Here is a 23353-nt window from a genome sequence, read left to right as displayed (position 1 = left end):
TATCAAGTCCTTCTTTTTATATTCAATGTCATTTTCTGTGATTGAATTGAATAATAACTATTATTCATAATTCCATTAATTACTTACTTTGACTAAAAAGCTTCATCGCAACTACTAATGGATCCCTTTTAGGGCTTGTTAACATGGCACCTGGAAGAAAGCACTCAATGTCTGATAGCAAGATGTACTTCTAACCTTCCTAGTATTGAAGGTGCCCATTAACAGTACTTTTAACCTCTCATGAGGGAAGTAGGAGATGCTGAAATCGATATGTATTCAAGTTTAATCATCAAAGCTTCCATAGAACTCTATATATTTTGTTCTTATTCACATCCAAATGAAATTGCCTTTTCTAATATATTCCTTTAGAAGGAACAGGTTAATGAATACATACTTTTCAACATACTAAGTTGAAATGTTTTGTTTCCTAAGACTATAGAAAAGACTATAATTCCATGAAAACAAGTGCAAATAATATCCAGCATTATAATTATATTCATAGCTTTTTTTTTTCCACTTTCACCTAGCTATGAGTGGCAAACTGCTGTTTATTCAGGGTATAAAAGTTGTTTTGCTGATATTTTTCTCTTTCAATGCTGCCTTAATGCATGTTTCATTAGGCAAAACTTTATTAACTTTTATTTACTATAGGAACAGTCTTGTGAGTAAAAAGTAGAAATACAGAATTGAGAATATGCAACCAGCTTCCTTCAGTAGCTTACATTGTGGTGGAGGAGCTTATAATGAATTTTTTTTTTTTGAAGATAGTTTTTTTTTTTTTTTTCAGATCTTTAATGGAGTATAATTGCTTTACACAGTTGTGTCAGTTTCCACTGTACAACGAAGTGAATCAGCTGTATTTATACATATATCCCCATATCCCCTCCCTCTTGAGCCCCCTCCCACCCTCCATAACCCAACCCTCTAGGTCATCACCAGTCGTTGAGTTGATCTCCCTGTGTTATGCAGCAGCTTCCCACTAGCTATCTATTTTACATTTGGTAGTGTACATATGTCAGTGCTACTCTCTCATTTTGTCCCAGCTTCCCCTTCTTCCCCTTCCCCATGTCTTCAAGTCCGTTCTCTACATCTGCGTCGTTATTCTTCCCTTACCACTAGGTTCATCAGTACCATTTGTTTTAGATTCCATATATGTGCATTAACATACGGTATTTGTTTTTCTCTTTCTGATTTACTTCACTCTGTAAGACAGACTCTAGGTCCATCCACCTCACAACAAATCACTGTTTCATTACATTTTATGGCTGAGTAATATTCCATTGTATATATGTACCACATTTTCTTTATACATTCATCTGTTGATGGACATTTAGTTTGCTTCCATGTCCTGGCTATTGTAAATAGTGCTGCAATGAACATTGTGATACATGTTTCTTTTTGAATTATGGTTTTCTCAGGGTATTAGCCCTGGAGTGGGATTGCTGGGTCATAAGGTAGTTCTATCTTGAGCTTTTAAGGAAACTCCATACTCTTTTACAATCCCACCAACAGTGCAGGAGGGTTCCCTTTTCTCTACAGCCTCTCCAGCATTTATTGTTCCTAGATTTTTTGATGATGGCCATTCTGCCTGGTATGAGGTGATACCTCATTGTGGTTTTGATTTGCATTTCTCTAATGATTAGTGATGCTGAGCATCTTTTCATGTGTTTGTTGGCCATCTGTATGTCTTCTTTGAAGAAATGTCTGTTTAGGTCTTCCACCCATTTTTGGATGTGGTTGTTTGTGTTTTTGATATTGAGCTGCATGAGTTGCTTGTATATTTTGGAGATTAATCCTTTGTCAGTTGCTTCGTTGGCAATTATTTTTTCCCATTCTGAGGGTTGTCTTTTCGTCTTCTTTATGGTTTCCTTTGCTGTGCAAAACCCCTACAGTTTCATTAGGTCCCATTTGCTTATTTTTGTTTGTATTTATTAAACATAGGCAGAACACTCCATGACATAAATGACAGCAAGATCTTTTTGACCCACCTCCTGGAGTAATGGAAATGGATATGAAGAATTTTTAAATTGCTTTTTCAAGCTGATGTTCTTCCTTGTTATCAATAAGATATTGGTTTGGGAAAAATATGAATAAATATTGTTAGTGAATTGTGAGGTTTCTTAGCAAATCTTAAAGAAACAAAATGATCACCACAAGCAAACACTGGCTTGACATATGTGCCACCTCACAGAGTTACCATTCCCCACCACCAACCTCACACCCTCATGAGGAGGCTTATCTACCCTCTTAGCAAATTTCACGTATACACGTGTATTGTTAACTGTGGCACCACTGGCTTCTTTGGATCTCTAGAACTCACTCATCTTGCAGAGCTGAAACTTTGTACTATTTCAACTCACTTCTCCTGATTTCCCCCTCCCTGCAGCACTGATGCCCACCATTCTACTCTCTGCTTTTGTAAGTTTGACTATTTAAGGTGCCATACATAAGTAAGATCACTTCACAATGTATGCATATATTAAAACATCAAGTTGCACACCTTAAATGTGTACAATTTTTATTTGTCCATTTCACCTCTGTAAAGCTGAAAAAAAAGAATCAAAATGAGAGACATTGAAAATCATTAATAAGATCTGGGAATTATTTTCTTAAATTTTTATTAAAATATAGTTGATTTAAAATGTGTTAGTTTCAGGTGTAAAGTGATTCAGTTTTTTATATATATGTGTGTGTGTGTGTACATATACATATTCTATTTTTACATTCTCTTCCATTATAGGTTATTACAAGATATTGAGTAGAGTTCCCTGTGCTATATTGGTTGGTTATCTATTTTACATATAGCAGTGTGTATCTATTAATCCCAAACACCTAATTTATTTCTCTCCTCCCTCCCATTTGGTAACCATAAGTTTGTTTTCTGTCTGTAAGTCTATTCCTGTTTTGTAAGTAAGTTCATTTATATCCTTTTCTAAGATTCCAGGTATAAGTGATATACTATGTTATATGTCTTTGTTTGACTTCATTTAGTATGATAATCTCTAGGTCCATCCATGTTGATGCAAATGGCATTATTTCATTCTTTTTTATGGTTGAGTAATATTCCATTGTATATATGTGTGCCACATCTTTTTTTATCCATTCATCTGTCAGTGGACAATTATTTTATTTAAACTTTATTTACCCATATTACCTCCTTTTAACCAGATCAAGTAGTTCCTTTTTTTAATCATTGAACACAGACAGCGGAGACCTGTTGTGTCTTTTGCTCCTACAGTGTGATTTAGGGAACTCCCAGGCAAGGCAAAGCCAACCAAGAAAAAATCACGATGCTTCCTCACATTTCCAGGGAAAAGGTCTAATCTGGGACTTAACTGAGGTATCATTAAACTCACTGGCATTTCTTGAGCAAAAACCTATTATCTTGTGTGAGAGTTTATAGATAAGATGATTTGTAAATAATTTATTTTCTTCTACAAGCAGGATGATCTGAAGAAGTATAAATTTGACATCATGTATGTAATGCTAACTATAAAACTGAAATATGATGATTTCAAAAAACCTAATTTTCAAAATGTTGCAAATGGTTGCTTTTCAGTGTCTTTTAGAGCTGCAGTATTTATTTTGCAACCTTGCTCTGGCCTTTTACTTCATGACATCTGGTAAACTTTACTGATAATCAAGGCTGAATAACTTATCTACAATCAGTATGTAATCAAATCTGATGAAAAAACACTTACACATGCTTATTTCATTCCTATATATATACAGTATTTTTTTAATGAACTATTTTTAAGTGCGGCTATTTAACCTCTTATCCTGTAGCTCTAGAACTAGAAAAGTTCATTTTGTTATTGATGTCCTGGCATGAATGGGGGTATTCAGATTCAATGTGGTATTAATGATGGCAATTAAAATCCGGGTCTTTATGTTTTATTTTGCTCGTCCTGTCTCCAATCTAATACTGATTTGGGGGTTAATACAGGTATTTGTAGGAAAACTGCATCCTGAGGTGTCACTTCTAAATACTTGGCATCCAAAATGTTACTAAATGAAAATGAATTGCTTTTCATAAAAAAAGGACATTTTACAACACTGTGTAATCATATTAAAATAATGACTGGCCTCACTAATGGAAATTAAATGTGATGCTGGGTGTTCTGGCAGCGTGGCCTAGGAGCTTGATTTGAATGTAAAGGTGCAGCTTCTATTCCCACTGAGCAGATTTTTACTCTCAAAATAATTAGTTCTATCAAATAATTAATGTTGTTGACAGGACTAAGTTGAGAATATACAACCTCCCTCACATATATTATAATTATTTGGAATGACAAGATGATATTAAACAATAATCTTCAATTCTGGCTGTCAAACTTGCTCAGATCATTTCTTTTAGTACCGAGGTTCAGATTGATAACCTTGAAAGTGACATATAAGTAATCATCTCTAGTGCCGTTTACATCTGGAGTATTATTGTACTCATCAAGTTTACTTTGTGTGTGTGTAGAAAATGTTACTGTTTTTAAAAAACACTGCAGTTTGCAAGGAGATAAGTTCTAAACCAATATTTCCATTTTAATATATTTTCTAAAATACCTTAAAATGATGCAGTTATGTAAATTGTTGTTTCTTTCACTCTTCAAAATTAGATAACATTTAAAAAATACATACTGTTACCCTTCAAATGTCATCTACACATCCAATTTAACTTTCTTTATAGAAGTTTTAGAATGCTACAAGTAATGAATCACGTCATATACACATTCCTACACAATTTATTTGCCAACATAATTCTTTAAAAAAGTGTGAAACTTTGTGATATTTGAATTAAAGACATCAAAATACTTCCTATTTAATATAATCCTGTGAGTCCACGGTCAATGCAGTAAGACATAAACATAATATTTCAGAATGATCATTTCCCACAGACTACATAAAAACCAATTATATAAACCAAATAAAATCACTGTAATAAACATGAGTGTTCAAGAAAGTTAGATTATATTGATCTATGTATATTTTTAAGTCTGCATTTCTCTCTCTGTATCTCTCAGTCTCATAAAACCAAGATCTTTGGGGATGGCTTCCAGGTGCCATTTTTTAGAAACTCCTTACATGTTTCTTTTGTGCTTCCAGGACTGGGACCTCTTCATCTGTAATTAAAAAATTAGAATTTTACTCACGAATTTTAAAAGAAGCCTTAGTAAATGAAAATACACTTGGCATGTTTCTAGAAGGCAAGATTGAGTACTGTAAAGCTATAGTTTTTTTTCAAATTAATTTATAATTTGTATAGCAATCCAATCAAATACCAATTTTTTAAAACAATTTGGGAAGTAGCAAATTATTCTAAAGTTTTTATCTCAAAGTAGATAGTTACATTTCTACATACTATTTAAAAGAAACGTAGTAAAAGCATTTTAGATATTCACATAATACATATCTATACATACAATAATTAGTATGATGCTGATGTGTATATGACTATATCAAATCCTGAAGTAATGTATTGCAACCATTGGCTAACCAAATGATTGTTCAGTAAATGGTGCTGGAATAATTGGCTGTTCTTAGGGGGAAAAAACAGATGAAGTTCTGTAAATCCCATACATCCCTTGATCAAATTATTTTTATTCTAGGAATCTGAATAAAGCTAAAAATTAAAATGCACAAAGATGTATGTTTAATTACAATTAGTAATAGGGAAAAATAAGCAACTCAAAAAGTCCACTAATTATTAAATTCTTATGACAGAATATAAAGTATAGAAATAGAATACCAAAATTTTATTTTTAAAAAGTTGAAGTAAATAAATTGGAAAAAATATGACATAATTAATTATATTCTTTGGGGAGTTATTTTTATTCTTGTGTTTTTAGTTCTCAGTTTCCACGTGCTTCTAAACAAACACGAATTTATCATGAGTTAAAAAAAAAGCAAATTATATCAAATACTATATATGGGAGTTAGTTTATTCACTAACACTTTTAAATTTCACTGAATATCATAAAATTACCTACAAAGTAATTGAAAATTTTTGCTGTATAGTGAGACTTAGCACCCTTTAGTTTTAGAAAACATCCTTTCTAAAACTTTAATTTGCATATTTAATTCAGATTCCATCAAAGATCCAGTTTTTAAAAAATCATATATTTTCTTAATTTGCAAAGTAGGTATTGCAGGGGCCAAGGTACACTTGTTTTCATTATTAGCCCATCTACAGTATTATTTTTTCATCAAGTGTATACATTATTTAAATAAATTTGTATCATATATTTTCTAAAAAAACACCCCATTTTTCTTTTTTAAAATTAATTTGTTGGTACCTCCAGCACAATGCGGAATAGAAGTAGTCATGGGAAACATACATGGATTTTTCCCAATCATTGAGGGGAGAACTTCAAGTTCTCACCTTTAAAAATGATGTCTAGTGTTGATTTTTTCTCAGCTTTATCAAGATTTAATTGACATATAACATTGTGTAAGTCCTTTTAAGGTATACAATATGATGATTTGATACATGTATATAAAAGACTCACTCTTCAAAAAAGCTGGAAAAGTAACTTAGGCTATATTTTGAAGAATGAATTTGAGAGAAAAATTCAAAAAGGAAGAATACTAAAAAATGTTTTGACCCATCCCATTTTAATATCAGAATCTTGGCATAGCATTGGAGAGAATATTATTGACTAGAAAGAAATTCTAGAGAAATATTAATTATTGTGAGAATTTAATATATTAAGAGAACTCATTTGTTTCCAATGGAAGAAAAGGTAGTATAGTTGATAAATAACATTGATATATTGGGCCATCAATCTATAAAAAATCAATTCTTCCTTTATACCTATAAAAATAATGAAAATAAACCAAAAATATCCAGAAAGATTGTAAAGATTTGGAAGTGAAGATTATTCAAGTATTAAAAGGATATAAGAATGTATATTAATTGACATGAAATCCCAATGATTTAAGGGAAAATATTAATATATCTGATTTCATAAGACTAAAAATGCCTTGCTGATGAGAGTCAACATAGAATCAAGATACAAAGAGAATCCTGGGAGATACTTAAGTAAAATAAAGAATTACTATGGTTCTCATGTACAGAGCACCTAAAAATTGATAAGAAAAATATAACTAATCCAGTTGAAAGAAATAAACAAATGGTGTTAATAGGCAATTCAAAAGGAGGAAAAGCATATGGATAATAAATATATGAAAGTATGTTAAAAGTCATTAATAGAGAAACATGAAGGGAAATAACAATGAGCTATCCATTTCACCCATCAGACTGGTGAAAACTAAACTTTTAATAATATTTAATGCTTTTGTAGGAATGGAAAAATTGGTACCCTTACATGTTTTTGTTGGAACTGTGAGTTGCTATGAATAACAACTTTGGAAGTTAAGATCTCCATATCTAATAAAAATTAAAATTAAAAAACATATATAATTTTACCCAGTAATCACTTTTGATAATTTTTCTGCATAAACAAAAATGCCAATACACATTTGATGCATACATGCATCAAATATTTTTAAATTATTTATTGCAAAGGCAAAAATCAAGAAGTGTTTGTATGGTAATAGTATAAGGGACTGGTTAAACAAAATATTTTTAATCTGGAAATATTATGCATGATTTAAAAAGAATGAGTAACTTTATATGTACTGACCTGAAAGGATGTCCATACTGTATTGTTAAGTAACATAAGCAAGTTACAAATAAAGTGTATGATATGATAGTCAAGTGTGTTAGGTAAATTATAGCATATACAGAGACAAAGACACATGCACACATGTGTGTACACACATGTACACACACCAAGTAAAGCTATATTAAGTTTCAGATTTAATTAGTCAAAGAGAAAGGATCAATACAGAGAAGGAGTGAATGCAGTGTGCTTTAGCACTTATTCCCTTGGCCCCAGAGTCATGGGCTAGGAGTTTGGAGAGGCTCAATTATTGCTACACCCACACGCCTACTCTTTTATACTCAATGTGTAAATAACCAACTGGGAAAAAAAAATTTAAATTGTCAATCTATGTCATATTACAAACATTGGACTCTGCTGTCTTAGGAGGCAAATTCAGAACCAACAGCATTTCATTCCCATCTGAGGGAAGAAGGGGGAGTCAGATGCTATCTATCCATGAACAGTACATCTGCCTCCAACTTTTCAGCATCCTGGGATTCCCATCTACCATCAGCCTACACGAGATTCTCATTCAATACCTTTTAATCTTCTTGGTTCTAAAATAGAGTTTCATCTGAGCCCCACAATTCCAGAAACATTTCCCTCTTCCATAATGTTGTTGTGCTTAAAAATTTGATATATTCCTATATATATTTTTTGTCTGTGTTTATATATGCTTCAAACAAGAGGGGCAAATACACATTAAACAATTCATATTTTAACGGAGGGAGAGGAGAGGTGTATTAATATTGAAAGAAAAGCTTAATTTTTGTTTATTTTTCTGTATTGTTTCACATGTTATATCCTAACAAATTGTATGATTTTCGTCAGTTAAAAACCGTTTTATGAAAACAAATAATTAAATAAAAAGAAACATATAGAATAATATGGAAAATTTTGGATGATTTAATATTAAATGAAAAAAATCTAAAATTGCATGAGATTAGAAATATTTTCAAAAGTTAATCTCAAAATAAAATAAATAAAAGGCCATAAGGGAAATGTATTAAAATTTTAACCATAGTTGTAAGGTAGTAAGGATAAAGAGAGAATGTTCATAAAATTGTTGGCAATAGTATATTGTGCATGGGATCACTGAATATATAGTAGCTATTTTTATTTATTTTGTCATTTTTACTCGTGTAATTATCATTATGTGTTTGTTTTTCTATTTTGTGTATCTTCTTTATATTTGTTAGCATATTGTGGTACAGAACTTCATAATTACTATTTAAATGGTAGCAGTGACAAAGTTAACATTGATTAAATTGACCATGACATTAGAATGGTACTATTCTCTGCAACTTCCGATTTGTTTCTATGCATCATTGTTATTTTCCCTTTATGACCAACTCTGTTCCAACTAGATCACCATGCTGCCACTAATATTTTAAATGTACCGAGGTATTGTAATAATTACCTTCATCTCTTTTCCGGGTTTATGAGAAAAGCAATATCTTTTTCCTAATTTTACAGATAGGGTAAATGAAAGTGAAGGAAGTTTATTATCTTTCTCAAGGATGTGCAACTGATAGGAAATTGTGCTGCCAAGGTCATTGATTCCAGATTCTAGCTTTTAGTATTCTGTTATTGCCTCCATGTCCATAATTTAATTCATAGAATATTGGATTTTTCCAAGTTTTATCTTTGTCATTAATGATTACAAACTTTATAATTCAAATTATCATTTTCTAAATCACTGGTAATCAAAATATTTTGTGAAGTATTAGGTTATTAGATTTTTTTCAGATTTGGAATTATACTTAGTTATGCTAAATGAAACAATGATTTTTCTTATGACAAGGAAGTTAAGTTGTTTTTCTGAGTTACATTAGAATTAAAAATGGTTTTGAAATTTGGTTAAATAATAAAGTCATAGTACACTAATTTCCAGTTTCTTTGTATTTTATCCAAAAACATGGTTTAAATTATTCAGTAGATAAAAAAATAAATCTACATTTACAAGATACCCATACTATTTGTGACATTTAAATAGTTTAGTTGAGCTAGAATGCAAGTAAAAATTTACCTGGTTGAAATATCATTTTTAGATTGAATCCTTTCAGCCTGAATCAATCTGTTCTTTAAACTTTCATGATACCAGATATTTTGCTCTCTTCTGAAGGTAACAAAGGCAATGTAAGTTTCTACATCTAAAGCCTGTCACAAGGCAGAGCTCAGTTTAACCAAAAATTGTATATACTTACGTAATCAGAGAAAAGCTGTCATCTAGCTGGTATTTATCTAGAAACCACTACACTTGACAAAAGTGTCTAGAACATACAATAGAACTGTTTTGTTTATTTTTTTTTCCATTGACCTGGTAAATTAATGATAGTGAAGTCTGTATTGTTCTCTGCTATTTTCACTCTGCACTTTCTTTGCCCCATCTCCTTTTCTAAAAGAAAAACAAAAATGTTCAAGACTTACTACGATACTATCCCCAAAGCCTATTTATCCATCAGATCTAGAAAAATAATTATTTAAGATTCTGTTTTGATTGATTCTTATTAACCACAGGTGCACAGAATTAAATTCGTAATTCTCAGTCTGAGACACAGGTATTACTGGTCCATGTGTGACCCATTTTATTTTACTTAATTAGTTATCAGATAGTGAAATCTAATTATGAATTCTTCAAATGTGTAGTTCTTAATAAAGCAATATGCAGAGATTGTGGCTGGGTGGGGTAAATGAATAGTTTTCCAGCCTGAAATGCAGGCTGTGGTATCTGGTTAGTATCTTGCAATTAGGAGGAAATAAAAAAGGTCCATCTAAGTACAAAGTATATTAATTAGCCATCAAGGATGGATCGTCAAGTCTCATTAAGCACATAGGGTTCCTGTTTGCCCCTTTGCTATTCTGTGACACAGGAGATAAGCCTGAGTGACTTCACCGCTAACAGAGGTTTATTATTCCCTCCAATGGGAGGGCACATGTTTGGCACAGAGGTCTTACGTTGTATTCATAGAGGTGAGCTCTAGTCAGTGATTTTGGACATTGGTATAGACAATTACAAGCCATTTGCTTGGGTTTATATTTCACACAGTAATTATTAGGTCCTGATAACAGTGTATTTCACAATTAGCTGAAAGAGAATTGTAGGTTTTTGCTCTGGGTGGCCTTGTATACAAAGCTAATCCTTTCAGAATGAGGGAAATTAAGGACATACTTCACTAGTTGATACCTGGCAGTAGATTCATGATTGACATTTCCACGACTGTGCTGAAGAATTTAAATAAACACTTGTTAACTTGATGCATTAGAGTCAACATGCTCTTGTCACTGTCATTGTAAAGGGAAATGATTCGGAGAAAAAATTAAAGGAAGGCATGTTAGGTACATGGGAAAGGTCTTATAGTACTTCAGAAATACTATGTTTTTAAGATTATTATTCCTCAGAATAGCGTTCTCATACAATGTGATGTTCAGGTATGCACACCTTGAAAAGAAAGTAAAATCCTCTACTTTGTGAACAAGGTAAACACTTTTCCAAGTATTACATTGTATGAAAATTACAATGAATGTTACTCCAGTGGTTAACACTAAAACGCATCACAAACAGAAAGAGTGTTGTATAATATAAATGCTGAATTAGGTGTTAACTGGTCCCTAGTACTCAGCTCTGTAGCTATATGATCAATATCACTGGATATTTGAGCGTTAGTTGGTTTTTATGTAAACAGCACCAATGATACAAGTCCCATCTACTTCAGAAGGTTATAAAAATCAATGAGATAATAGTAATTAAGCATTTTGTGCTTAATTTGTGCTTAGGCATTCAAATTACTATACAAATATAAACATAGTCTAAATAAAAATCTCGAAAGGGATTATAGTGTGACAGATACACTGATCATTAACATTTATTAAGCTAGTACTATTTGCTAAGTACTACACGAATTATCCGTAATATATTTAAAAAACCTTTTCAAAGTTTGCCTTGTGATTGAGTTTTATCTTATAAAAAGTATAACCCATTTTACTCAGAGGAAATAAATAAAGAATGCAAAGAAGTTGAGCATTTGCCTTAGATTATGATTCTTAAGCTACTGCTATTTTTATTGTACCATGCTGATGATGCATTATAAAAATTCTAGTAATAAAGGAGTTCAAACAAATCTTTTAAACTCAGGTAGACATATTTTATAAAATTTAAGAATTAATTCTAAGAAGGATAAATATTCATAAACATGTTAGATGAACATGAATGTGATTATAGTTTCTAAATAAATAAATTTGGGATACCCAAAATATTGTTCTGCTTACTCCTTTGCTTGCCAAAATACTTTTAGAAAAAAATATTTACATAGCATGTTGATTAGATATATGTTACATTATAAAAGATATCTGGTCAGAAAAAGAAATTCTAAAAACAATACAATGCATTATATGCTGCAGTTTAAAGAGTTAGGGGGTTATCTGCCTGGATGGACACATCTTTTGATATACATATCACTAGTATTGATGCTAGTACTTCAATAGGATTCTTCAAAAGAGAGGATCTTCTCAGAATGAGAAGGAATTGAGTGCACTTGAGTTACTTTGCTTCCTTGTAAAATCTGCCAATATTGAAATTTTGAAATGAGTTGTGGTACTGAATGAGGTATAATAGCATGATGGACTGGAATGAAGTCCACATTGGTCTGAATCCAGACTCCACTATTTTGCAGTTGTGTCACTTCAGACAAGTTAGCCTCTGTGTGCATAGTTAGCTTGTTCTGTGGAATGTCAATAAGACTGCTTGCTTGCTGTTTTTTTTTTTTTTAATTTAGTGACAACTTATGAACTATCTAGGGCAGCCTCTGTTAAATGTTGGAGCCCACCAAAGGGCAGCAGTTAATAATCCAACAGAGAACAGAAAGGATGAAGTCTAGCTAAAACCTTAATAGCTCTCCTGGCTTTGTTTGTTTCCTTGTTTTGTTTTCCCCCTTGGTTGTTCTTTATTTTCCTCTTCTTAATTTTCAGACACCTAAAAGCTTTTCTTCTTTTTGTTTGTTTGTTTTGTGTTGGTTTGTCTTATTTCTCTGCTTAGAGTTTACAATTTATGATCTACACAGCCAACTTAGATTGTGCCTCTTCTGTGTATAATGTCTATGTGTAGAAAGTGAAACATATGTAAGCCCTGATATCGTTGAAGGTTTACTTTTTAAAGTGTTTAAAATGTACATAATGACTACAGGTAAAAAGGATTAGTTGTCCGTTGACTGTCAGTCCTTACATGAATGTCTTAGTGAAGAAACTTACCAGGCAGAAGACAGTATTTAAGAAATGGTGGGTGTCCATGGGAGTTGTGCTGCAGACTCTCACTGAGGTTTGTAATCCACAAACTCATGACCTTGAGCCATTTTTTGAACATCCTTCTTTGAGGGTAGATGCCAGGAAATGTAATATCTTGTTACATTTAGATAAGTTTTCAATGGTTTAGTTTTTTTAAATGATGTATATATTCTAAATTAACTTTCATGTTGATAATCACTGTAATAGGTATAAATTAATTACCTCATAAAATAAAATATATGGAAGAAAATTAATATTAATGAAAATTTATCTAATGTAAGATCCTTCTTTGAAGATAAGAAACACCAATACGTAACACCCACCTAGGTGTCCTGACTTACTTTAGCTTTAGAAAATAAGGAAGTACAATGCTGCTTCTAAAAATAACAGCATGCTTGGGAATTTCCTATTATTGAAGAGTCTTAAGAACTAATAATGTGGTAAGATCTTCTGAATGTTAGATTTTGTTTGATCTCCAAGTGTTTTTAAAAGTTAACAATGGACATCAGTTTTGTCATACTCCAAGAATAGGCATTAGCAGCCTTCACCCAAATTCTAAGCAGTTTTTTTGTTGTGTATGGATTGCAGTCTACAGATGTGGGCTACCCCAGAAAAGACACAGGGTTTTGCAGATGCTAGCATGGTTATAGATGAGGAAGTCCTCTGGAGAGCCCTTAGAGTTCAAGCAGATGGGTCTTCTAGAAGTGGCTGTTATATGTAAACTGTTTTCTGGGAACTTAGAGATAATCAGATAACACTACAGATAATGCCCACTGAATATGCAATAGGTAAGAAAGTATCAGCACTCTTTTAAAAATTATTTTGGTTTCTGGACTCGCAAGACTATAAAACCTACTTATGTATTACAGTATCTATGTTTTTCTGTATAAATCTTTGCAAAGTTGAGGAACTTACTGATTGTGTTTATGACCCTAAGTGACATTCAAGTTTCTTTTACCAAATAAACTGCACAGCTAGCAACTAAACAATAGCTACATAGGGATAGCTATTATTCCTAAACATACTTTAGTGAAATACAGGCTTTTTCTTTATACAATGCAGGGAACCACTCCCCATCCAATTTTCTTAATAGCTCTTCTTTCCTGTTTGAATCTATTGTGTATGGTGGGTGTTAAAATGTTTTCATAGAGAGGAATGTGTTTATACACCATTTTAAAATAATGAGATCCATTTCCAATATGAAATTGCCTGTCCCATAATTCAGTACTGAGTACATATTCCTTTCAGTGCTTTTCACAAAAATTGTGAAGATGTTTAAAAACATACCTTTAACAATAGTAGTCAAAAGTATTTCTTACGTATCTCTGATTCTCAAAATTGTGCTTTTTCTCCCCAGAAATATGATAAGCCCTGCCAAATTGTATACTTCAATCTATTTTGTTTATGTATATATGTAATTTACATAGGCTCTTCTATTTGAGTTAGATGGTTTGCTAATCCAAGAAGGACAGTAATCACTCTTCGCATGTATAGGACATGTATATATAGAATAAATTTTGAGTTGAAAATTATATATAAGGACACACACACACACACACACAGAAAAATTTCAGTTGACACAACTGGGAAAAAAACATAATTCTTGCCCATAAGATACAACAGAGCCTTTTACAAATGTTAAACTGCCAGAAAGATTCTTGTCCTCCAGTGGAATCTCTGACTGCTTCTGTCAGGAATTTTGACTTGCAACACAATTCATCATATAATCTTTGAAGGCAGTGAATTTACCAATGACTATTGTCTTATAATATTATCTCAAAATTTTAAAATAATAATCTGATTGCTATTTATCTGGTTCGGGAGTTAGAGTGGTAATGTTGATGTATATATTTAATTCAAACTAATAGTAGCAATAAGGGCTAAAAAGAATTTTAGACATTTATTCAACCACTCATTCAGTTTTTTAACTTTTCATTTACAAATTTAAGCAAACTCTGTGAGAGTTAAGCATCTGTTACATTCAAAACCTGGAGCTAAATTATATGACAGAGTTAAGATGTATGTTATATGTATGTATATCTGTGTATGTATATACACATGAAATGTATAATGTACTTCATTCTTGCACTTAGTAAGAAAATAAGCATGAAAGGATAGATATAGGCCATAAGTAGTTCACTTTATTCCTATACATTTTCCCCTAAAATTATCTATAAAGTCAAATGTACATCCAGTTTATACCTATTTGCAAAATTTTATATAATTCACTGACCAGATATTTAAATATCTTAAAGGGAACCATGACCTAAAGAAGCTATTTTGAGAGGGTATGGAGAAAAGGCAACCCTCTTGCATTGTTGGTGGGAATGTAAATTGATACAGCCACTATGGAGAACAGTATGGAGGTTCCTTGAAAAACTAAAAATAGAATTACCACATGACCCAGCAATCCCACTACTGGGTATATACCCAGAGAAAACTATAATTCAAAAAGACACATGCACCCCAATGTTCATTGCAGCACTGTTTACAATAGTCAGGACATGGAAGCAACCTAAATGTCCATCAACAGATGAATGGATAAAGAAGAAGTGGTACATATATACAATGGAATATTACTCAGCCATAAAAAGGAACAAAATTGAGACATTTGTAAAGACATGGATGGACCTAGAGACTGTCATATAGAGTGAAGTGAGTCAGAAAAAGAAAATCAAATATCATACAGTAACTCATATATGTGGAATATAAAAATGGTACAAATCAGCTGGTTTGCAAGGCAGAAATAGAGACATGGATGCAGAGAACAAACATATAGACACCAAGTGGGGAAAGCAGGGGGTGGGGTGTTGGGGTGGGATGAATTGGGGGATTGGGATTGCCATATATACATTACTAATAAGAAAAAAAATCAAATTGCACACTTTAAATATATTCAGTTTACTGTATGTCAATAAACAAATAAATAATCATTGAAACATCCAAAAAAAAAAAAAAAAGCTATTTTGTTGCTTATATTTTGGACCTGCCTGAATTCTCCCTGGATTATAGTTGTGAAATATTTTAAATAAGATGTTCTGAGAAAAATTTATATGTGAAGTTTGTTTTGAAACCCTTCAGTGACAACTCCATTGAACTAAACTTCCATGTCAAGCCAAGATTAAGAGTCTTTAATATCAAGAAAGGCTAGATACGTTAAGTGCAGGACAAAGGTATAAAGTAGGAGACTCAGCAGCATTCTCCACTTTTCAGGTGTAAGCCTCCCTGGGTATCCAGTCCCCAGGAGGATATCTCACTGCAGATCGTTTCGCTATCCAGGATGGGGTTCCCTTTAGCTGCAATCCAGGTTTCATATTGTTCTGAGAGACATAGAGCTGTTCTGCCTGTACCTTGTCATGTTGGCTTAGTACAGACATTTGTAAATTATAAGCCATTTCTGTGTGTGTGTGTATGTGTGTATGTGTGTGTGTGTGTTTGTGTGTGTGTGCAGTTTACCATGTGGAGATTAATTTCTGTCTGTTTCATCACCTTGGAAGCTAATAGAAGCCCAACACAGCATATGTCTGAATATATATAGTAGTTTGCATACAACTGGCCAGTCTATGAAATGTGATTTTCCCAGAATATTACCCTCACAGACTATCTCATTATTTGTAGCAGAAACTATAACATTATTTGTAGCAGCATCTCAAATTTGTATGAGACATTTCTAATATAAATGTTCACAAAGAACCCTGACCAACACTATTACCTGAGTACATGAAATGTACACTCCAGATGAAGCTTAGATCCACATAATCATTGTGGTCCCTCAATCTAGGCTATTGCATACTTTGCTTGCAAAATCAAGGAATCAGAGAAAAGATGCATAAAGCATGAAGGTTATTTCTGAAATTATATGTACAGACCAAGACACCAGAATTTCTGTAGCATCAGATCTTTATGTATGTGCCAGTGATGCTCAAGGGCTAGGTCATAATACCAGAAGCAAGATACCTGTAGAATCACAATCACTCATGAATACAAGATAAATATCAACCAAGGCTGTGATATGTCACTTGTTAATTAAAATCTCTCCAGTATGCTGATTCACAAGAACCCCTTCTGAGAACAAGGTGCTGACTTTAAAGTTGCAATGATCTTAGATATAATATTATTTAAAGCTGTGTCATACCTCTAGAGTGGCCCTATAAAAGCACTTTGGGAAACACCTGGTGTAAAGCACTAGAAATCAGTGTCCAAATCCAGCCTCAGAGAAGTTATCAGATTACCAGAACATTGCCTGAGAATCTGGAAGCATTCAAAGGGGAGGTGTAAATTATCCTTGGATCAACTCTATGTACCTGAAAATGGATAAATATAAGGTTCACTGAAGAAAAATAATCTAGGGCAGGAATTTGTAACCTATCTATGTATTCTGAATAACTCAGCTAACATTTTTTAATCAATTAATACAGTGTCAAATACGGTATTTAGTGCTTTACTGCCTCTCATTTAAGTCTCTTAAGAGTCATGTCAGTGGTTGCTATCGTTATTACTAAATTTTGGATAGGAAATGAGCATCAGAGTTTAAATAACTGCTCAAAGTTACTCATCTAAAAGGAGATGATGCTGAAGATGGAATCCTTGTTTGTGTAACTCTAATGACAACATTCTTTAAAAGGTAGGGTTCCTCCTCAAGTCTGACAAGTTATACTAGTTATGCTAATATTAAAACCTACTCTATGTGTGTTACCAAGTCCAAGCTTGTACTGCTTGCTTCATGACAGGCCGATAAATCAAGAGACAAATTGTTGGGGAGTAATAGCAACTTTATTCAGAAAGCCAGCAGACCGAGAAGAGGGTGGACTAGTGTCCCAAAGAACCATCTTGCCCAGGTTTGGATGGTAGTTTCTTTTATAGAAGAAGAATGGGGAGGTGAGGCAGTAAAGTGATAAAGGCGATAGTTGCTGCAAATATTTCCTGGTTTTGGCTAGACTCCAAAAAGTGTGTGTTAATTTCTTCTTTCCTGCAGCCTTTCATAGGTAGTTCTGGTCAGAATGTTTGTTTTGTTTTGTTTTGTTATTTGTTTATTTATTTGGCTGTGCTGGGTCTTGGTGACATGCAGGATCTTCACTGTGGCATGTGGAATCTAGTTACCCAACTAGGGATTGAACCCAGGCCCCCAGCATTGGGAGTGCAAAGTCTTAACCACTGGACCACCAGGGAAGTCCCTGGTCAGAATGTTTCTTGTGAGTTGAACAAAGGTATTTTAGCTTAAAGTTCAGGAATGGAAGGCAGGGTTCCCACTATGTATACTTTAAGTTATAGGTAAGATGTGTTTAGTGATTAACTTGTAGCTAAAGCAATAGAATCCAAAGGTTAAAGTAAAAGAAACAGACCTAATATGGAGTTATATTCATCCTTCCTTATTGCAGACTATAAATGTCTGGTGAATTAAGGCACTTAAGTGGCATAGTTGTCTCTTACCAGGAGTCAACCCTCTCCTTAACTGTTATTTCTGGAGTAAGATCTTAACAAATGCTAACTTTTACTAAGCTTATGAATGGTGATTATTAATAATAATCCAATAGCTTTTGTTCAGAAAAGAGCATCCATAACTTTTAATTTCGGCATCCCCTGGGATTTTCTAATGTTTTGTGGAGATTCTGCCTTATGTAGCTAAGGGGAGGGGAGAATTGGGAAGTCTTGATTGCGGTCGTAGAAAATTATATCAACAGGGCTGGGATTCCACCAAAGAGAAATTACGTTCTGAATCAGTTTTTTGCAACATGTGGATTGCTAGATGCTATCATAACACAGCCTCTGCCTTATAGCTGTTGAGTTTAAGGAATTTGTAAACAAGAATTTTATCTGATCTAGACATACAGTAGGGCTTTTCACTATATCATTTTTATTGCGACTTAATACAACCCCAAACATTCAAGTTTGTGGAGAGAAATTCACCGTTGCACTTATTGAAGGGAATTTATTTATATTTTAGGAGAGAAGAGAAATTTCAGGGGATGGGTTGTGGGATTTAAGACTTTTCACTGTAGGGCCAGTCTTCCAAAGCCACATCAATAATGATTGAAAATTGTTCATCTCTGCGGGCAGTTTAGCAGCCTAGGAGAAATCACTTAGTGGTCTGAATTTAACTCCTGAGGAAACTGTCATGATTGACAGTTTGAACAAAGAGGACAAGAGTGGAATGGGCCTGTTAAGTTGGAGTGAGTGAATTTCTCCTGTGGGCATGACAATGTTTACCTCCTGTAATTTAGCTTTAAGTGACCTGAGAGCTGTAAAATGGAGAAGGATGCCTTATTCAGTGGAGGCGTATGGGGGATAGAGTAGAGTTTTATTCTAGTGAATACACAAGAATAATCCTATTACTATTTCTCCATTGCTGGCCTCATATCATACATCATTTAGAAATGAGTTTTATGATGCGTTTACTTCAAATCTCCATATTTTCCTTATTACTCTTGATTAAGTGAACTACGCCTTACCATTTACTATTCTGTGACTCACAGAGAAGGCAAATACAAAGTTGTATATTTTCTACTTTTTTGTATTATTTCAGGGAAAATCTAGTTGGAGTTGGTAAATAGATGGAACTTATAAATTCTCAGAAAAAAATTATCAGAATAGTCTCTGGGTGTTCTCAAGACACTGTGTTATCTGTCATTCTTAGTATAATTTTTCATGTAAGTTACAGACTAAGTCTTAGCAGTTTGTGGTTATTCCCACTTCAGCATAATATGAATAGATTTGGTGGTGAAGAGGCTTCTCAGTATAGAGCACTGCAGTGGGCACTGCAGTGATCCGTGTCTTCCTTAAGTAACCAGGAGCTCTTCTCTGGAAATACTCCAGATACCAGAGGAAATTAGGGGAAAAGGTAGAACCCTCTCCTTAGTACTGTACATGAATGAATATTTAATAAGCACTTAAACCAATAGCAGGTATATAATAGGTGCCCCATGCTTGTTAAATATAAAGTATGAGTTGTAGAACTGCTTTTGAGATAGTTTTAATAATTTATAGACTATTTTTTAAAATTCAAAATCTCCTAAATGGAACCTGTCTAGCAATGTTTATAACAGGCATTTTAAAAAAAGAAGGGTTACATGACAAATAATGAAATGACACTGAATACTTGTTCCACACTTTATTCTGACTATATGGTCCCAGCCCAGTAAGGGATCTTTTCAAATAGGTCTTGGTTTCTATTTGGTTGTGGTTGACTAGTCACAAACCAAGGTACTGGTGCCTCATGGTCCATGGCTCTCTGTTAAATGATGGTCCAAATAGCAGTCAGTACCACGGGGCTGTATCTGTCTTTGGCATGATGTAGCACCAATCACAGCATCTCCAGTGGTTCAGAGGAAGCATCTTAATTGTTCCATTTCCTAGGACCCTTATATCACAAGTGGGTACTAACCTGATTGACCTATTTCCCCCAGTCAAGTAAAAAGAGTCTAATTATTGTTGATTTGATCTCCCCATATAACTCAAAACAATCTTCTGCCTAGGTCACTTTGACCAGTGGAAAGTTATCCTGGAAGCAAAAGTACAGTTATTATCCTAGACAATTTGTGTGACTAAAGGCTCTATTTTGCAGAATAGAATGCAGTGAATTTCCTAGAATTATATAAATTTGTTCATATTCTAGAGAATATAAGTGTACTTAAGAACTTATAAGTGCCTTAAGTGCATACTTTTAAGTTATACCATCATATAGTTTTATCTCTTTGAATCTTTTGGTTTTAATTTAAAGTTGAAAGTTAATTTTCTTATTTGTAAAAATTTCATTGGAATCTTGCACATTGAACGTAGTGATCAGATAAACAGACAATGTTTACATGATCCCTGATAGAATGGATATAACATCAGTCGCAACATCTCTAGTGGCTCAGAGGAAGCTTGTTCAAATTCCCCAAAACTCCAAACACAAGTGGGTTCTTAACCGTGGGTGATGTGAGCTTCTGTGGACTAAATTATGTCCCTTCAAAATTAATACATTGAAGCCTTAACCTCCAATGCAATGTTTTTTGGAGGAAGGACCTTTGGGAAGTTATTGGATTTCAAAGAGGTCAGGAGGGTAGAGCTCCCGTGATGGGATCAGTGTCTTATAAAAAGAGGAAGGGAGGCCAGAGCACTGTCTCCACCATGTGATGACACAGTGAGAAAGTGGTTTCTGAAAGCCAGGAAGAGTAATGTTACAAGGAAATGAATCAGTTGGCACCTTGATCTTGGACTTCCAGACTTTGAAACTGTGAGAAACAAATGTATATTGTTTCAGCCACCTAGCCTATTTGTTATAGCAGTCCAGGATGACTAATGCATGAGCAAAGAAAGGAGTTACACTGATTATTTGTTCCCTACCTTACTCTTGATGCTTGGCCCTGCCCAATATGTTCTATCATATTGGTCGTGATTTACGCATGGATGCGTCTGACCCTTCACAATGGTTGGATCTGCAGCAACTCATTGAATGTTTCCCAATAGATAGTTTAACACATCATTACTCTGTTTACAAAATTTACTAATTTGCATTTTCCAAAATAATTTTAACTCAGTTTAACGCAAAAGTTAATTAATATCCCAAATTCTTAAAAGTTTGAAATGTTGCCTTACCAATATTCACTGCTTTCCAATTTTATAGTTACAACCACCAATAAAAAATTATTAACTTTTTATAACTATAATTGTTACATGATCTATACTTATATACTTTTTTTTGTTCTCCAGTCAACTACTTGATCTCAGTCTCTAAATGAAAAATAGTTAATTCTTAGCAGCTAATGATTCTATTCAAATCTGCTCACTGCTATAAAGATATTTTAGCTAACATTGTTTGCTTTACAAAATTAATGCCATTCTTATTTTTATATAGTAATTTTTTCAATTGCTTACACAGCTTTATTAAATCTTTATATTCTGCCTTGAGCTATTGAGTGAATTTGCCTCATTTTTAAAAATTTTCTACATCATATTGTCATTTTAAATTGTTTCTTCCAGAAATAGCTCATATTAATCAATTTCTACGAAATTTATCATATCACCTTTATTATTAGTGTCCTTATTAAAAGAAAACTATTTTATATTTTTAGATATTTTTACACACAGATTGATAGTTAAAAAAGAAAATGAAAACTGGGTTTCTAGTTTCTTATATGGTGCTACTTCCACAATATTATATTCATTTCTGAGATACATAGTTTTAAAAAATATAAAATTATAAAAAATAATTTGATGTGAATATAATATGTTATCAAAAACTGTATAAGTAGGAAATTTCACTTTTTTTCTGAATGTCATTCATAGTTGTAGCAACTCAATTGCAACACTAAGATAGAAGGGCTATCTACCTTATAAAACACTTTAATATGTAGCATTTTTAATTTCTGTATTATCAACCATTAAATTTTTAATAAACATTGAATGCATACTATTCACACATATTTTAAAATATAATAGGTGGATTTAATAAAGTTTACATTTAATAAATGAAATCAGAATAACTTTTACTACATTTTTAAATAATAATGACTTTGATGATACGCCTGGGAAGCTCCAAACGATAATTCATTTTCCCTTGTGTACAAGGGAATTATACTGTTTCTGTTATTAGCCTGCCTAGCTAAGCTCTTAAACAAACTTCATTTACTTCATTTCAGAGATGAGGTTATCCCTCCCTTATTTAGCTTATGGTCTGCCGGTTCCTCCTTTTCAACATGTCCAGTCAGAAAATACTTTGCATGCTTAGGGAAGAGCTGGCAGGCATCCAAACTACCTAGAGAATCCTAAAACAGCCACTGCTGGTGGGGGAGGAGAGGTGTTGAACCTGTGTAGGAAATAGCTGAGTATTAACTTATTTTTAAGGTATTGTAAATTGAATAACTTAAAAAATATTCTTTTCATCTTATTTTACCTGGTATTTGTCAAAGTTTTCATCTGAGATTTTCTGTGATCTAAAAAATTTGGAAACAAGCTTAAAAGTCATTAAGAGAATGAAGAAAATTATGGTATAGCTTTTTTACTATGTAACTATTTGTTATATCCAGTAAGATTATTTAACAACATAATGAAATGCATATTGCAGTAATAAGTAATAGCTCTGGGATGTAAATTATAATGACATTTTTTACAAAATTTTTTTCTAAGTACTAGAGAGAAATGAGAAAGAATTTACATCAAAATTTTAACAAGTATCTTTTCAGGTTGGGGTCATATTTTTTCCTTCATTGTGCATATCCCCTAAAAATCTGGACTTTTAAAAAGCTACATTTGGCTTATTTCACGGAGTAGTTCGAGGCTTAAGAATTGAATCTTAATTGTAGAAGTGATATTTGTGTTTATGAATGACAGAGGTATCACCAAATATACTTGGTGATTGCCCGATGGCAAAAAAAAAAAAAAGTCAAAAGATTTTTCACAAAATAGTGTTTATAATGCTTAAGATCTGTTGAAGA

At 32.9% G+C, this 23353-nt stretch overlaps 1 protein-coding gene across 4 annotated transcripts in view; it reads left to right on the top strand.

The window, feature by feature from the left end:
* RALYL (RALY RNA binding protein like) overlaps positions 1-23353 on the top strand; it is a 726682-nt gene that overhangs the window by 276803 nt on the left and 426526 nt on the right. The window contains exon 1 of one of the 4 annotated variants that reach the window (XM_057735920.1): positions 17733-17776. The exons of the other annotated variants lie outside the window; for them this stretch is intronic. The gene's annotated coding sequence lies outside the window, so the exon portion shown is untranslated. Of the gene's footprint in view, positions 1-17732; positions 17777-23353 lie in introns of those variants that run through there. 4 annotated transcript variants of the gene reach the window in all.

The sequence above is a fragment of the Hippopotamus amphibius genome, chromosome 5, assembly GCF_030028045.1.
Source record: "Hippopotamus amphibius kiboko isolate mHipAmp2 chromosome 5, mHipAmp2.hap2, whole genome shotgun sequence".
NCBI classification, from domain to species: Eukaryota; Metazoa; Chordata; class Mammalia; order Artiodactyla; family Hippopotamidae; genus Hippopotamus; species Hippopotamus amphibius.
This window is presented reverse-complemented; position numbering and strand designations above follow the sequence as displayed.